Source organism: Quercus suber, unplaced genomic scaffold (assembly GCF_002906115.3).
Source record: "Quercus suber isolate HL8 unplaced genomic scaffold, Cork oak 2.0 scaffold_172, whole genome shotgun sequence".
NCBI classification, from domain to species: domain Eukaryota; kingdom Viridiplantae; phylum Streptophyta; class Magnoliopsida; order Fagales; family Fagaceae; genus Quercus; species Quercus suber.
The window spans coordinates 380,779-400,268 of record NW_027069632.1 but is presented as its reverse complement, the minus strand read 5'-3'; the positions used below and the strand labels follow the sequence as shown (position 1 = coordinate 400,268).

At 35.1% G+C, this 19,490-nt stretch overlaps 1 protein-coding gene and 1 pseudogene across 1 annotated transcript in view; one reads left to right on the top strand and one right to left on the bottom strand.

The window, feature by feature from the left end:
* LOC112023611 (uncharacterized) overlaps positions 1–19,490 on the bottom strand; it is a 109,302-nt gene that overhangs the window by 26,396 nt on the left and 63,416 nt on the right. The gene's annotated exons all lie outside the window — the stretch shown is intronic.
* LOC112006331 (GDSL esterase/lipase WDL1-like) lies at positions 1,087–11,856 on the top strand (annotated as a pseudogene).

Below are 19,490 nucleotides of genomic sequence, written 5' to 3'. Positions count from 1 at the left end.
GAATTAGCTAAAAAGATAAAATTTTAAATTCATCTTTAGATATAGACAGAAAAAGAGACATAACATTTTTAAATACTACTGAGTCAACAGATAATGAGAAAAATGACAGACACACTAGAAATACTATTTGTCATAAATGTAAACAATATGGACATACTAAGAAACAATGTGATAGACATAATAAAATTGTTAAACAAATCAGTAATAATAATAATAATAATAATTATTATTATTATTATTATTATTATTATTATTATTATTATTTCCTATTAGAAAAGTCCAAGATTCAAATATCTCCTCCTCCATTGTATCTATAATATTTTTTTAAATAGAATCATAAGATTGGATCTTAGGAAATTATCAACTTATATTTAAATCTTTCAATTCTTTCTAATTCTTAGTAAGATGAATGATATGTGATATTTAAAAATTTAGCGATCTTAAAAAAAAAAAATCCTCATAAACATCACAAAATCAAATAAATGTCACTTATCACAAAAACTTTGATTGGTTCCAGTGCCTCAAATGCGTTGAACTTGTCAAGATGATGACACATTTCCACTTTTGGCCATGTGTCCTCATCCTCATGATCCAATATATTGAATACTTTCATGAAGCTTTGCCCTTTGTCACAAATCAAACTAAATTGATATTGTAAGGAAATTAAGGATTTAAACAGAATGATCTTCCCCCACCCTCCAAGATCTATGGTTCTAGGCCACTGGCCATGGGAAAAATGTTCTTATAAGATGGATTTATAATACATCTCTTTAATAATGTGTAGATTTCATACATATAGGTTTTACATGTTATGAGAGAGATATCTTATAAGATACCTTCTTAGACCATAGACGCGCAAAAAGTGGCAGGTCAAGCTAGATATTCTTAAAATTATGTTCAGGCCATATGGCAAATATTCCATTAACTTTTTTATCCTAATGGTCGATGTGACGACGACCAATGATTTGTTTAATTCACACTACACCCCCACAAAATAGCAAAATGGCCGTTTGCTCATGAGTAAATGACGAGACAAGGTCTATAAATTCCACTTGGAAGTTGGAATGTGTATTTCTTCAAAGAGAAATGGATGGACCAGTGAGACCTAAGTTTGTATTATTTGGTTCTTCCATAGTTCAAGATAGTTTTAGCAACGAAGGATGGGGTGCTATTCTTGCTACCTTATATGCTCGTAAGGTACTTCTATTTTTCCTTTGTGCATTTAAGGGTGTGAGAAACATTTGTATGTTGTTATCCAAATTATGTGGTTATTCAAACATTATAATTGTCTTGCACTGCACACTGGATTTGACATTTACTGTTTATTGTCACTTACATTTGTTAGCAGAGATATTATTATGATCCTAATACGATGTGTCATTTCAAACTTTTATCTTGTAAACGGTGGCATTTTATAATGGCGGGTTCCACATGACATAATTTGTTAACTGTGTTTATCAAAAAAAAAATTGTTAACTGTGCTTTTATCTTGAGTTTACTTAATTCGTTGATAGGATCATTGAGTATTCATTTGAAGGGAGAGGTTTATATAATGGAAAAAGTTTACTTACAAATCAATTTGAAGAAAAATTTCTCTAATCTACTACGTGATAACTTGTTTATTAGTTATTATCATGTAACGATAGAGGAGATTCCTACAAATTGGTTTTGAGGAAAAAAATTTCCAGCAATAGTTAAATGATATTTGAGTATATATCTATTATAAGATCATAGGATGGACATTTAAAAAAGAAGATTTGATAGGTTGGACATTTAAATAAATGGATTGTACTGGCCAATTCAGTGAAATTCCATATTGTATCTTTCTGTTTTTGTTTTGATAATCCATAATGTATCTTTATTTATTTATTTTTTTTGTAAACCTTTTACAAATTTATGTTACATTTATTTTCATATTCTTGTTTACTGTAAAGTGAGACATATACATAGAAGTAAAGTTTGTAGGTTTTGAACTGATATGAAACATGGATAGGATTATTATTCAGAAGCATTTTGTAAATACCCTTTTGAATATTTAGTTGAAAAGTGACTGAGACTGGCATAAAGGAAGCGAAGGTTTATTGAAGAACTGGAAAATTTGCAAAAGTAATACAATATTGTTTATCCCTTACTGGTGGTTCTGGTTAATTCTGCATTAAAGCTTTGTTAAGGCGTGTGCAAGGGGAAACACACTGGTCACATGACAATTAATCTATTCTTGTTCAAAAACAACTTGTCAAACAACAGTGCTATCAAAACTGCGGTTCATCATTTACTCTGTTAAGTGTACATTTTCATGCCCTATTAAGATTAGAAATAAATTGATTTTAAATTTGTAACTTTTGAAGGCAAACATATTTTTGCGAGGATACTACGGTTGGAATTCCAGGCATGCACTGCATGTTTTGGATCAAATCTTTCCAAAGGTAATGTATGTTTGATCACACACATCATACTTGAAGGTTATAGTTTCTTCCATAGCTTTATCTAATATGGCATATATAGTAGATGTTTATTGCTAGTAAATCCACATTCCATAAGTAGGCGTAAAAACAAGAAGAAAAAAAAATGATATTCTCCATTTGAAATTGATTAATTTCGTGGTTCATATTCCATAGTTCATATGCCATAAAACCTGACTCATTACTGGGTTGAAGTTATCACGAAGTGAATTTGGATTTACTAAAAACATCTATCAAATTTAAAATTGATTTCTTGGTGATTAATATCTTTTATGGTTGGACTTGAGAAACTCCAAGGCTCTCTTGTTTATCTAGGTTCAGTTGTTGCAATCATGAGGCTGCTAGCATTTTTCTTTAGGCAAATGTGACAGGCCAAAAACGAATTGACCCCTTGTGATTAAACTAATTGATTAATTAGCCAAGTTATTAATTAATCAAATTAAAATACAAATGCGTGGTAGCACAAACAAATCACCAATAAACTAATTATGCAGCGAAAAATAAATAACACGATGATTTGTTTACGAATAGGGAAAACCTGACAGCAAAAACCCCACCGGGTGATTTTCAGGTCACCACTCCCGAAATTCCACTATAATCACAACAAGCGGTTACAAGTAAAGGAATCCCAGTACCTTATACCAACCTATAGTTGAACCCTTACCCCAATACCCAATTGGACTTGTTCTGTAGTGACAATTTTCCCTTTTGATTCACGGCTCCCAAGTACGTGATTAACTAATGCACTGATCGCAATACGCGACTTTAACCACAAACTAGAAAGAGTTGTTGGATGCAAAGTTCTTCAGTTCATCCACGATGAAGATCAAGAAGATGCTTGGTCACAAAACTCAAAGGTGCACATACACAGCAACTTCTTCAGAAGAGATGAACTAAGGCAAAACTTTGTCTCCGGTCACAAATTGCTTGAATAGAATTTGCTTAATGCTTGTGCAACTTGTGTATTCTTTGACGGCCCTTAAAACAATCCTTTTATATGTTCAGGGTTAGGAGAAAAGAATGCCCAAACAAATAAATACGGATCCCAAGAAAACAGAACAGAAAAATATGTTTTTCTTAAACCTCGACAGATAGGAGGTGTCGAGCAGCTGTCGAGCATACAGGCTTGAGCAGCTTTCTAAACCTCAACACATGCTACTTGTCGAGCTTTAATGAACTTGCACTTCTTCAGCTTGTTTCTTGGACAGACTTGATTATTTCAATACTTGATCTTGCAACACAGTTTCTTGAAATATTAAAAACACCTAGAACTACCCAATTACAAGTAAAGTGCGCTTTGTCAAAGGATTAGCAAATTACATAAAAGAATGACATATGTTCTTAACAAGTGAACCACATATGTCCTAACAATCTCCTCCTTTGGCAATCCGTGACAAAACCACAACAAACAAATGAACATATAAGAGAAGTCATAAATCGCTCAACTTATATTTACTTGTTGAATACAATAAAATCTATCCTAACACAAACTTTTAAAAAACTTTGCAAAAAGAGAATTTATGGTAAGTAGACTTTGACAACCTGTATTTCTGAAACACTTTAAACAAAACTCATCAAGGCATCTTAGTGTGAGATAGAAATAATAGATTGCATACAAGTATAAGAAGCATGTGTATGAAGAAAGAAAAGAAACAACAAATGTAAAGAAAGGTGAAAGAAACATACATCCACATATAAAGAATATAAGCACAATATATGTGTAAAAAGGGTCATAAGACCCAATGTACAAGATCAATGTATCTAAAAAGAAAGAAAAGAAAAGATACATCATATCCTCACTACATCTCTCATATCAACACTCCCCCTAACAAAAATGTCCTATACTAACTCTCCCCCCTAAGAATGACTACTTTCATATCCCAAAACTACTCCCTCTTTTTGTCACGAATGACAAAGAGTAAAAGTGTAAAGTAAACATCTCATCGGTAGAGCTAACATCTCCATCATCATCATCTGAAGCATCATCGTCATCACCATCATCATCATCATCATCCTCAGCATTAGAATTAAAAGCCATTGGAGGAGGTGGTGAAGGAGTAGCCTCAGGAGCAAAACCACTCATAGCCGCCTACCGTCATACAATACGACCAACACAAACATTCACCTGATACAACCCAGTAAAGAGTGTATCAAGGCGAGCATCCATGCGCTGCAGCTGCGCCATGATGTCTCTAAGTGACACATCGCCAATGGAAGAAGGAGCAGATATAGATGGAGCAAAACGAGATGGTGCCAAACGAGATGGAGTCAAACTAGAGGGAGGAATTGTTGACTCTTGTCGCGATCAAAACTGCGCCTCACTATGTTTTACGGTAGCGGCGTTTATGGCACATATGAAGGTGAAATGGTCGGACACAGGAAAAAGGACAGAAAAATGGCGTAAAATCCTCATGATAGTAAAAGGAAAGATGAGCTTATCACGGGATGCCAAATCTAGATGAACATCTATAATAGAAAGAAAGAAGTGAGAAGGAAAATCTATAGTAAGATGCTCAAGTAGGGACAACAAAAATCGAGCACGAGGCTCTGTAATGGAGTTGTAATGAAAGAGAGGATGGAGTACAAAAGTCATCAACATGTTCAAGAATCTAGGACCTTTAGTAAAAGGCCAACATGGTGTAAACTGACGCTCACCCCACTTAGAAGGGCGCTCACAGAAAGCAGATATGAGCTCATCCTTGGACACAGTCCTCAAATGCTCACAACAAGGATAGTCAGGAAACTCTATCCTAGGAACTCGAAGCACATCCACAACAAGTTACGGTGTGATAGGGATGCGCATACCTCGAACGTGAGTGAAGAAAAGAGGTACTGAATGATCAATCCCATGCATGTTGGAGTAAAACTCCAGGATAAGCACGAGAGGACAAGTGACCAGGACGTCACACAGTGACTCCCATCCCCGACTGTGAATGACATCAAGAACGTTAGTGTCAGCGAAGTCTGCCAAAATGACTTGGCGTTCCGAATGAACACCTCATCTAAAAAAGTTCTCCGAGAATGCCTTGTAGGCATCATTAGTACGGAACCAAAGAGAGAGAGAAGCAGAATCAGAAGATGAAGAAGCTCCGAAACAAAGAGGGTTTTGAACCGGAGTAGATTTACGCTTAGTTGCCATAGACACAACTAACGTAAACAGACAGAGAGGAAGGGAGAGAGAGAGAGAGAGAATCAGAAAAGTCCCAAAGCAATTCAAATATAACAAGTATATTGAATAGAGAGTACGTATGCATGGGGAATGCATGAACATGTGACATGCAAAAGAAATTTTATCATGGGCTTAGCCCAATCCAAACCTACCATCACACAAGCATATTGCACACATCTAAATGCATGAAAATACTATTATAATGCAAATGTGATGCAATGTATGAGATTTTAAACACATTTAAATGAAAACCCATTCCAAAATTAAAATAAACACTCATCAATTTTGAAAGAATCCAAAAATTTTCAAAAACCCCAAAACCTAGGTTTCAAATCCTGAAATGCATGAAGAACGAAGAGACAAAAGAGCATACCAAGTGATTTGAAGCAAAAAAAAGCCAAAAAATCACGTGGATTGAAGGTTTTGAGTGAGAAAAGAGAATTTGGGAGGTGAACAGGTGCGGATAGATCGAGAGAGATCGAGAAAATGAGAACCGGATCACATAAGGAAGCTTAAATAGAACCTCAGTAAAGCTCGATAGATGAAGGTATCAAAAGGTGTAGAGCCATTTGTCGAGGAAAATGGTCATTAACAGATTCAGGTGTCAAGAAGGTATCGAGGAACAGAACACCAGATATGAAACAGAAGCTCGATCGATCGGCCAAGTATTGAGAAGCTATCGGGGAGGTAGGAGCTTTCTCGATCGATCCACTAGGTGTCGAGAAGTTATCGAGATTGTGATAAGAAAAAGCTTGAGAAGCTCAACAGATAGCTAGGTATCGAGGAGGTGTCAAGCTAGCTTTTAAAACTAGTTTTTCGAGAAGTGAAAAACACAGACATGAATACAATCCAACATGCAACTCAACCAATGATCCAATCAACATATTAAGCTCTCAAAATCATCTCTCAACAAGAATTTTAAGCACATGGATCCCAAAAACACACACACACACACACACACACTAAACAAGTCTAACCAATTTTATATTTCAAAAATAAGTCAAGACAGTTTAGTGAGCATACATTGGCACATGTAAAACCTTGTGATAGCCAAATCACATTGTACCTGCACATGTAGCAAGAGTAGCAAAGAATATTGAGTGTTATGTGTGAAAAAACATCACAAGATTGCATAAGTGTTAACTAGTTATGACGATTTGAGATATGAGAAATCCACTTTAACTCACACACAATCATAACTGTTTGATGGGGACTATCACCTCCAAGGTACATCCTATAACTCTCACATCTCCTAGGATACACACTTGCAATCATATTTAAAAGCATTTTTTTTTTATCTTTTTGCTTTTTATTTTCTTTGCATATTTTCTTTTTATTTAGCATATCATGCGTGGGCATATAAGAGAGAGAAAAGAATTACCCAATGATATTTGACATTCCAATTTTGCTATGTTGAAGCACACAAATGTTATTGACATCACAATTTTGCTATGTCGAAGCATACAGATGTCTTTCGTGATTGGCGGGCAATAGTGGTGAGATGGTTATTTATGCCTTTCTCTTAGGATTTTCTAGTCCTTCCTGTCAAAAAGAGTGATACGAGTGTTAAGTACAAGAGATAACTTAATCTTACTCATCACAAACAAGAGCCACAAAGCTCACTTGTTTTGTTGTATATAGAGATGTTCATCTAAGTTACAAGAGATACAAAGTTTAGAAAACTTTATTTCAATGGTCATTCAAGGTACACAAGTACCAATATACACAAAACACACACTGTTTTTGTATTTTTCTGATTTTTCAAAAAAAAATTATTTTTATATCAAAAACAAAATAAACAAATCTGAAAACAAACAAACAAAAACATGTTAAACAAAGCAAAGTATAAAACTAAACTGACTCAAAATAAATGCAAAACACACAAGTAATGCAATAAACAAAAACAAGAAGATAGAAGAAAGTGATATAATCACTTAGAGTCTTTTTTCTTCCACACCTTGGAAGAACTTTTCCTTTGATTAAACCCTTAAATCGGTGGTGAGGAGGAAGAATTGAAACCGTTCAAGTTTGAAAGGAACATGAGGGCTTTGAGAAGATCTCCAAGAGGAGCAAGAGAGGATTGAAGCTGATTCTGGCTTCCAGATGCTATCATGCCATTGCTCTATTGAGTGGCCAACCACTTATAGCAATTTAGTCGAGTATGACCAGCAGCTCCACAATGATGACAGAGATGCTACTTCTTCTGTTTAGGCTTTGAGGGTTAGCCTTCTTAGCCTTAGGGTTTTTAACATCTTTCTTATCCTACTTAGGGGGTGCTCTTAAGATAGATTTACCCTTATCTAAGTTCTTACTAGTTAATTCAGTTTTAACATCATTGTTCTCAATTTCAGTATTATTAGCAGGAGGAAAAAAAAAAATAGAAGCACTAGCAGAAGCAATATTAGAGGAAGAAATATCATACCCTAAACTTGTTTGATCCGAAGCAGATTTCTGAATGCTTAGCATCTTATCAAGCTTTGCACTTAAAGTCCTCTCCAATTGAGCTCTAACTTGAAACAGTTCTGCTTCAAGCTTCTTGGTTTTCTCAGCCAAGAAATTGTTCTCAAACCTCAGTGCTACAATAGTCTGATTAGCCTTATCAAACTTTGTGGATAGCTCTTCACGATCAAGTTCCACATCACTGAGTTTCTTGGTGGCCAACCTATGCAGTTTCTCATGCTTCTCAAAAAGCTTGTACAATTTCTCATAGGCTGTATAGATATCATCTTGATCATCCATCTTCTCACACTTAGAATTCACCAATTCTTCTTCTTCGTCCACGTCTTCAACAATCCCTTCAGTAGGATTAACTATGGCAGTGAAGGCATTCAAGATTCTGTCATCCTCATTGTTGGAATCATCCTTAAGCTCAGTGTCACTTAAGGTTGCAGCAAGTGCGTTACTCTTCCCAATGCTTTTGAGATATGTGGGACACTCTTGCTTCATGTGACCAAAACCATGACACCCAAAGCACTTGGGTCCTGCATGAACAATGTACTGACCGCCATCCTTTGCATCCTTCTTCCCTTTGTCTTGACTCTTGAACTGAGAGGAACTGAATTGCCTACGGTCTTTGTTGAAGCTCCTTCCATTAGCATTCTTCATAAATTTCTTGAATTACCTAGTAATGTAGGACTTCATCTTGGAATCTTCATCATTGGAAGACTCATCTGTATCACTACTCTTTGCCTTCAAAGCCATGCTCTTGCCTTTACCCGACTTGCTGATCCTTGATAACCCTAGCTCGTAGGCCTGCAAGTTTCGAACCCGCTCAATCAAAGGAATCTTGTCAATATCCTTTAATTCCTCGATCATCGTAATCTTGGCATGGAATCTCTTAGGTAGAGATATGAGCACTTTCCTCATAATCTTGGGTTCAGGAATGGTTTCCCCAAGATTGAAGGCTGAGTTCACTATGTCCTTGAGCTTGGCATAGAACTCATCGAACGGCTCATTTTCCTCCGTCTTTATCTCTTCAAAGCTTGTGGTGAGCCTCTAAAGTTTTGAATCTTTGACAGCCTTTGTACCCTCATAGGTTGTCTAGAGGATGGTCCATGCTTCCTTAGCAATTTCAGTCGAGGATATCTTCTTAAACTCCTCATTAGTGGCTGCGCTAAATAAGACATTCAATGCTCTGCTGTTGAAGTTTGCCTCCTTGATCTTGGCTTCATCCCAATCGACCGGCGCTTCCTTTGGCTTGGTCCAGCCAATCTCTACAACTTGCCATACCTTCTTATCTAAAGACTGCAAGAAAGCTCTCATGCGTACTTTCCAGTATGTATAGTTAGTGCCATCAAATAAATGAGGTATAATTAACAACTGTCCTCTATCCATGACAAACAGGGGTTAATGGATCAACACAATAAAGATTAAAACCTAATCAGAGTGTGTCTACTCTTATATCACTTGATAGGCCAAAAACAAATTGACCCTTTGTGATTAAACTAATTGATTAATTAGCCAAGTTATTAATTAATCAAATTAACATACAAACGCGTGGTAGCACAAATAAATTACCAATAAACCAATTATGCAGTGGAAAATAAATAACACGGTGATTTCTTTATGAATAGGAAAAACCTGACGGCAAAAACACCACTAGGTGATTTTCAGGTCACCACTCCCGAAATTTCCCTATTATCACAACAAGTGTTTACAAGTAAAGGAATCTCAATACCTTATACCCACCTATAGTTGAATCCTTACCCCAATACCCAATTGGACTTGTTCTATAATGAAAATTTCTCCTTTTGATGCACGGCTCCCAAGTACGTGACTAACCAATGCACGGATCCTAGTACGCGACTTCAATCACCAATTAGAAAGAGTTGTTGGTTGCAAAGTTCTTCAGTTCATCTACGATAAAAATCAAGAAGATGTTGGTCACAAAACCCAAAGGTGCACATACACAGCACTTCTTCAGAAGAGATAAACTATGGCAAAACATTGTCTCCGATCACAAATTGCTTGAACAGACTTTGCTCAATGCTTATGCAACTTGTGTTTTCTTTGACGGCCCTTAAAACAATCCTTTTATATGTCTAGGGTTAGGAGAAAAGAATGCCCAAACACATAAACACGGATCCCAAGAAAACAGAACAAAAAAAATCTATTTTTCTTAAACCTCGACAGATAGGAGGTGTCGAGCACACGGGCTTGAGCAGCTTTCTAAACCTCGACACATGCTAGCTGTTGAGCTTTAATGAACTTGCACTTCTTTAGCTTGTTTCTTGGACAAACTTGATGACTTCAACACTTAATCTTGAAACACAGTTTCTTAAAGTATTAAAAACACCTAAAACTACCCAATTACAAGTAAAGTGCATTTTGTCAAAGTATTAGCCAATTACATAAAAGAATGACATATATTCTTAACAAGTGAACCACATATGTCCTAACAATATGCACTTTTCCTCATACTCTTGCACTTTTCCTTTCTTTTGGTATTCTAATAAGTTAAACTTTTATGTGTTATTATGTTAGGATGCCCCAATACAACCTTCATTGGTGATTGTCTATTTTGGTGGTAATGATTCAATGCATCCTCATCCATCTGGCCTAGGCCCTCATGTACCACTTCCCGAGTATATTGAAAATATGAAGAAGATTGCCCTGCATCTGAAGGTATTGATTCTATCGAATTGATTCTTCAGCACTAGTGTACAACTTCATTGCAATTTGAAAACTTTGACATGAATTAATTTGGTTGTTAGACCCTTTCAGAGAGGACTCACCTTATTTTTCTTAGTGCTCCTTTGGTCAACAAGGAACAAATCCGCGAAACCTTAAGGTGCTCATAATGATAACTTTAATTGTAATAGTTTCTTTTTTTCTGTATAGGAGTTAATAATTCAATTCTAATAGCACATATTTTTATTGAAACTAGTGATAAAATGGGAGAGCTAAGTTGGACAAATGATTCGTGCAGAATATATTTAGAAGCTTGTTTAGAGCTATGTAGGGACTTGGATATTAAGGCCATTGATCTATGGACTGCCATTCAGAAAAGGGATGATTGGTTGACAGAATGCTTTACATGAGTTTGCTTTCAGATGTGATGCTCTTTTGTTATCATTATTATTTTGCTGTGTAATCAATAATCATAAACAGGTCACTAAAAACAGAAGAAACAAAAAACACAAATTAACAAAAGGAGGGAATCAAACGTTTTTGTTCCCACTTGAAGCGGATGAAAATAGAAACATTGAACTCTATGGAAGAGTGCTAAAGCTACTATCAATTTTATTTTAAAAGACTTCCAAACTGACATGACAATGAAGTTGATTGGTGTCACTCCAACAATCTAATAAATAAATGTTTGATTAATTTTCTTTTTGATTGGTAATACATCAGTTTGTAAAATTTATATAGTAAAATTTGTAGCATTCCTTGCATCATTCTAATATTAAAAAATGTTATTCTCAAATTTACTTGCCTTAATTGTTCATTGGACTACTCTATGATCCTTCTTTTGGGATGGAATTCATTTGTCGTCTGAGGGGAGCAAGATTGTAGAAAAAGGAAATAATGAAGGTCCTTGGGGAAGCAAAATGGGAACGAAGCCTACACTGGAAATCATTGCCTGCTAAATTTGGAGAGGAGTCACCCTATGATCCAGTCAGTCCTTATGGCAAGACCACCATGAATGCACTACAAAAAATGGGGGCTATAGCCGCGTTTCAAAAACGTGGCTATAGACCCCAAAAATGCAGCTATAGGATATAGCTGCGTTTCCTATAGCTGCGTTTACAAACCAGGCCTAAACTGCGCAGCAATAGCCCCTTGTGGGTGTATAGCTGTGTTTTTTAACCGCGGCTATAGGATGAGCTTTAAGATGCGTTTATAACCGCGATTATAGAATGCGGACCTATAGCTGCGTTTTTAAAAACGCGGCTATGGGTTTTTTTTTTTTTTTTAAATTGGTTTTTTTTCCCCCCAGAAAATTCAAAATTCAAAAAAAAAAAATTTAAAATCAAACACAAACCCAGAAAATTCAAAATCAAACACAACGTGCTCCAAAATATAAGAACACAAACCCATGAATCTCCTCTCATTCAACAAAACCAACCCAAATCTAACACTAATTCCATTCAAGGAATACAAAATTTTCAACATCTCCCCCATTTTCTTACTAAACATAAAATAACCAAAAAAAAAAATTAGTGTGCTTGAGATGAAAAAAAAAAAAAAGTAGTTGCAAAGAAACAAAAAAAAAAAAAGTTTAGCTGGAGTGAAAGGAAAACACTAAAAAAAAAAAAAAAATTCCAACACAGAGCACCTTAAGCGTTAAATTTTATTATGAAAGATTATATAGTCATATGACGTATTTAGGCTATATATTTTATGGGTTAGAAATATAGGTTCAGACTTATGCCCATCATTTTACCTTAGCTAGTCTTAATTGTATTAGAGTCATAATCTAATAGTACAGATGGTAGAATTTAGTTTATGATTTAATTGCTCTTATCATCAGGCCAAGACACTAATTAATTTTTATGTAAGAAATTTGAGCTTTAAATATCTTATTCAAGAATAAGAAATTTTACCAGTTTATAATTAGTATAGCTCATACTAATTAGATCTTTTCAATAGACATTATAATATGTTAGGCTCTAAATATTTAGAATTAAATGTTTAGATTCTTAATTTATGTATGTTGGCAAACCGAGAACAAAAACATGTCTAAATTAGACGTTAGACAATATTGCTCAAAATTGTTCAATTCAAGATTCAAGAATTGTCAAGTTGCAGAAAGAAGAAGCAAGCTATTGTGAAGCTCAACTGATTGAAAGATAGGTTTGAATGATGAAAACCTAGGCTGTAATGCCCTAGCCCAAATCAACGGAAAAAGAAAAAAAAATAAAAAAAAAAAGAGAGAAGAGAAGTCAGATTTCTTTTAAGGAGCCACATGTGTGACCCACCTACCCCTTATTTCCTCGCCACACATTCACAAATATCTCCCTCTCTCTTTGACCGGCCATCACTCCTTTCCACCATATTCTCTTTTCTATTTTATTTTATTTTCACACAATACAAACACTTCTCTCCCACACTCCCTCACTCTCCCACCAGCACCTTCACTTCTCATCTCCTCCACCATCTTTTTCCGGCAAGATCATTGGAAAACTCCATAGGAAAATGGTAAGGTTCACTCACCTCTACTATTTGAAGTAAAATTTCTAATCTTTTTGTGGGTTTATATGCTTTTGCTTGAGGTTATGTTTATCTAAACTTTTTTAATAATAATACCCATGTGATTTATGAGCACTAGAAGTGATATTTATGTATTTTTGTGCATGGGTTCTGGTCTTGGTGGATGTATTTGATGAGTGGGTTTATGATTTTTGCAATGGTGGTTAGCTAAGTGGTGAAGATTGGGAGTTTTGGCTTTCTAATGTGAAATAGTTGATGATTATAATTTTGATTGTGTATTTGGAACTAGTGGAGGATTTACATTTGTGATTTGTAGTGGTGGGTATTGTTATATATGTTGTTGTTTTGTGGGTCCCTTGAAAATGACATGTATATTGAGGAAGAAATTCATTAAGTGTTAGGATCTCTTATGGTAAAGGTGAAGCTTGGAATGATATGATGATAAGTTGGAGTCAATGCCTTGTAATGAAATTGTTGAGAAACTTTGGAAGTGGAATACATTATTTGTGAGGTTAAATGCTAGACTTGCCTAATTAATTTCTTAGTTAGCAATTTCTAATATGTGGCTAGATACAATTTCAAGTTTTATGCTTATTTTGATAGGTTTGCTTGGTATTGTTTAGGTTCTAGCTAATTTCTTTTGGAGCTTGGAAAATTAGACTTTTGTGGGTTGCGAGGTAAGTAGATTTTAATGAGATTTTTGGAAAATAACCATGTTGCATAAACATTATTTTTGGGTTAAACACATTTTGGAAAATTAATGGTGGAACAATGTTTTTCTAAAAGTGTTGTGTTGTGATCCTACTATTTATGATTATATATGAAAGTGCATATTCTTATTGCATATGGGGAATTGCATGATTTGTTAGCATGGAAAAGACTAGCATCTTGATTAAATTATTGAGAATGAATTTTATGGATTTATTACATTATTTGCAAAAATATAAATATGCTTTATCTTGACCTATGTTATTTAGGAAGTTAATACAAAATCTTTTTGACAACAAATGAGTTGAAGGCTTTGAGAACCTTGTGAATATCTTGGGCATTCAAATATTTTTTGAAACTACTTAGAAGTGAATTATGTATTTTGAATTAAAGGTAATTTGTGAGCTCTTTATGTTCTACCCATGTGCTGTGACATGTGATTACTCAGTGATTACCTAGCTAGATACTATAGTTTGTGTGACATTGGTATCTTAGCACATGTCTTTGTGATGGTTATTGAGTTTTGTCTTTGTGATGACGATGAGTTCCGTTTTTGTGACGACATCTTAGTTCCATCTTTGTGACGGCAGATGAGTTCCATCTTTGTGACGGCATTGTCATGTGGCCTTGGGTTTGGAATTGTATTGTTATTGCTCACAAATTATAGTATGTAGTTTCATGAGAGCATTTTGAGAAGCTTTGTGCCATGTCATTTTATTCATTCTTGTCATATTCTTTTTGGAAATGGTTTGGTAGAAATTATTTGGAAATTCCCAAATTAAAACATGATTTGTAAATTGTTATCATCATGAAACTTGCATTTCCCCTACCCTCATTAATTATGCTACTTACTGGGTTTTGTCTCATTCTATATTTTACAAACTTTTTCAAAGTAGACAACTATCTTAAAAAAAATGCTATTTTGACACATCAAAAGCCTGCTTTATTATTTTACCACATCATTTTACAACATCCAATTTATCAGATGTTTTATCATCCAATTCTATACATTAAAATAATATTTACTACAAATTAAAATAATATATTATCTCCTCCCTATCATCACCATCAACAACAATGACACATTCACCATTGTCGCAACAACAGCCACCAACAGCAACAACAAAACATCGACCAGCCACCATTGGCACAAACCTCCATCCACCAATGCCACCTTTAAAAAAAAAACACACACACACAGATTGGCACAACCACAAATCTCAAACCTATCGGCACCATCCCAAATCTCAAATCCACAGCACCATCCCAAAATCAACCAACCACCGCTCAAATTAGCCAACCACGACTCAAATTAACTAAACACAACCCACTACAACCATCCAAAAACACAAAACCACCAAACACAACCCACAACAACCACTCAAAAAACACCGCTACAACCAACTCCACCACCCAAACCCAAAACTCAACCAACAACCCGCCAAAAATGCCTACCCAACTGACCCATCTACTGTCTCAACCAATCACGACCCAATCCATAGCTCTGTCGCTCGATAAAGAGAGAGAAAGACGTTTGAGGTTGAGGGAGGAGCTGAGAATTTGATCTGAAGAGGAAAGAACACCAGTTGGGAAAGAGAGATAGATTGTGAGGAGAGAGAAAAGTAGAATAAAAAAATAATAAATGCACAATCCATTCTCGTCCGTACCGTGTCAAAATTGCAACGGTATTGTTCAATATTGCATAAGTTTGATACATTTAACACATTTGATAAAGCTCTGTTTTTGTGTTTGGCGTGCCAAATGTGCCAAATATTTGGCATTTGGCATATTTGAGAGAGCTACTACGGATGCTTTAATGGGACAAGTTGATGTTATGTAATTATTTATTTAGACCTCCATTCTTTTGTGACCAATAGTCATTGTATTTATTGCATAGAGCTTTGACTTACTTTGAGAGTATATTTAATGGAATTATTAGGATAATTCTTGATGTTGGAATTTGCTATGATTTTATTTGGATTGAATTGCCAAAAGGAACAAATTTACAGGTACCTTTGAAATGTTTTTCTCATGTTTTGGACCCTTTCAGGTTTGGGGCATGACACTGGCACTCTACGGCCTTACCTTGGCCTTCTTTTTTCTATCTGGTATGCCTCACTATCTACTTCTGATATGCATCAGCATTGGCACATTGCACTATCACTAGCCATTTTTATTAGTCTATGAATCTCTAATGAACAGGGAATCAATCAAGGGCTAGAATTAGATTTCATTCACATTCTTTTCATCATGATTTTTATTTATAACTGTCATCATGATAATACATGTTAAAATGGTGCTCTACTTTTTCCTTTTTTTTTTGCTTTCATGTTCTAAGTGGCGAAGTTTGATATACATATATATATATATATATATGTATATATTGCATACAGTTACCCACGCTGCTAGAATAACTTTCACAAACAACTGCGCATATACCATATGGCCAGGAACCCTAACTTCAGCTCAAAAACCTCAATTATCAACTACTGGATTTGAGTTAGCATCCAAAGCATCCTCAGCAATAGATGTCCCATCTCCATGGGAAGGCCGGTTTTGGGCTCGAGCCCAATGCTCCACAGATAGCATGGGNTAAGAGAAATCACAAGATTGGATATGGTAAATTATCCCCTTATATTAATTCTTTCTTATGTTTAGTAAGATAAAAGATATGTGATATTTAAAATTTTAGTGATCATAAAAATTAAAAAAAAAAAATCCACATAAACAACACAAAATCAAATAAGTGTCGCTTATTACAGAACTTGGCTTATGTCCATTGCCTCAAATGCGTTGAACTTGTCAAGATGATGACAAGTCTACTTTTGGCCATGTGTCCTCATCCTGACGGTCCAGTACATCAAACAATCTTGTAAAACTTTTCCCTTTGTTACAAATTAGACTAAGGCTATGTCTGGCTCGATGTAAAATGTTTTCCAAGTGTAAAATTTTTTTCAAGTGAAAATATTTTTTGGAAAGGAAATATTTTTAGTTGTTTGGTTGTGTTTTGGAAAATACGCTGAAAAATATGTATATACGTCGGATGGTGTCTTGGCTTGTGTTCGGATAGAGGCTAAAAATAAAAGTGTAATTCAATTGAAGATAAAATAGGAGTGTAAAAGATTTTAGACTGAAGGGGTCCTTATTTCACGATCAAACTAAAATTGATTTTAGTTTGACCGTATTTTCCAATTCACCCAAATATCCTGTTGGGTGTAAAATATTTTTTGTATATGTTTTTCACCCAAAACAAACACAACCTAAATACTTTAAGGAAGTTAAGGGCCTTTTAATGGCAACATTTAAATTACAATTTCTAGTATTTAAGTCCTGAAAATGGTGGAGCCCAAAAAAAAAAAAAAACCATGTTTGGTAATACATAAGGAGTGTTCAAATTTTAGTTTTCAGTTTATAGAGTTTAAAATTTAAATTTTGAGTGTACCTGAGGAGGAGTTTTTAGTTTTAAGCAAACCATTTTGAATGACATTATTGTAATTTAGTTCGAAGATTGTGGGACCTAGCATCTAACTTTACGTTATTAAATACAAACAACCTTACTCTCTCTTTTAAAAAAGTAATACTAATACCACAATTTTTCTTACAACTTGCTTCTATGGCAAATTGTGAGTAGTAGAGTTATGGACTCATTACTTTTATTTCACCACTCACAATTTGTCACTTGAGCAAGTTATGAGAAAAGTTGTTGTCCTAGATTTGTTGCCTCCATAGATTTGTGGCACTCGCCTATGGATCTCAAAATTAGACACTACTTTTTTTTTCTTCGGTGGCTGAAAATTTTCCCTTTTTATTTGGTTGTATTTTTGGTGATATCTGGTTATTAGGTACTGTTTTTTTGTAGCTGTTGTGGTGTGGGTTGCGAAAATTTGATGTGGGTATAGTTTTTTCGTTTGAGGTTGCGAAAATTTGATAACTTTGTTTGGGTTTGGAATTTGGGGAATTTGGGGCTGTGGTGTGGATTTTGATTTGTTTCGGGTTAAATTCCAAATGGGTTTGCAAGAATATTCCAGGAAGCTTCAAAGGTTGTTGGCGATAACACCAACTACAAATACAATCGAGGGACCATTATTTTGACAAGAGCTTCTGCATGCACATGTCATTTTTTTTTTTTTTTTTTTAGAAACAGCACATGTCATGAGATGTTTAGTTGGTTTTTTATTTAGCCACCTGTAAAATTTGATAACTTTTTTTTTATTTATCACGTCCACGTTTCGCTTCTTTCGCGTTTTCCTTCTTTTTTTTTTTTTTTTTTTAAGCCCGCATTTGTTGACTTTTTACGGTAAACAGTGCATCCGTGCATTGTTTATAAATCTACAAATTTTACTTGTCAACAACTTTTTTATTAAAAATAATTTCACAGCACTATTCATATATGCACTATTCACATATTTAAATTTTTTTTAAGCCCGCATTTGTTGACTTTTTCATTGTAAACAATGCACTCGTGCATTGTTTATAAATCTACAAATTTTACTTTTTAACAATTTTTTCATTAAAAATATATTTTTCATTAAAAATAAATTTTATAATATTATTTACATATTTAAAATTATTTTACTACAATATTTTTAATTTTAATAAAATAAATTCTATTTAAACAAACCCGGAGATAACTAATGCTTGGGAGTTTGGAATCTTCAAGTTTGGCAGAGCAAAAAAGGAGACGAGATGTGAGTTGTTGTCTTGTCCTTGCGAGTGACCATTATTTTGACAAGAGCGTCTGCACATGTCATGTTGATATGTCATGACATGTTTCGGTGGTTTTTTATTTAGCCACCTGTAACATGGAGAGCACTAATGCATGGGAGTTTGGAATCTTCAAGTTTGGTTTGGATTCTTCAAGTTTGGCAGAGTAAAAAAGGAGACGAGATGAGCGTTGTTGTCTTGTCCTTGCGAGGGACTTTTCACTCTGGACGAAATGGCTAAATAATCATAAAATCTCAACTATATAGTTAATAGTCATTAGTTTCAAACTATATTTTTTACTAGCATTTCGAGTTTAAGAAACTCGATTTAGGGGCTATAAATCGAGTTTTTGAGGGTCGATTTTTATATTTTAATCGGGTCTAAGTTGAGACTTTTTTCATGTGGCATATACATGGAAATCAAGTATCTGATACTCGATTTATAAGCCTATATATATCACCACCAGCTCCAGCCACAAAACAAATCAGACCCAGAAGAAAAAAAAAAAAAAAAAAAAAAAAAAAAAAAAAAAAAGAACAAGGAAAGGACCCAGGCGGGACCCAGGCCAGGCGAGCCCAGGCCGTGCCACCCAGCCGGCGCGAGCCCAGCCCAGCCGAGCCCAGGGCGGCGCGACCCAGGCGCGCGAGCCCAGGCCCGCGCGAGCTCGGGTCGCGTGAGCCCCTGCCGCCTAGGCTGTCTTTCTCTCTCCCTGGTCTTTCTCTCTCCCTAATCTGGTCTCTCTCTCTCTGATCTCTGATCTGGTTTTTCTCTCTCTCGCTGATCTGATCTGGGAG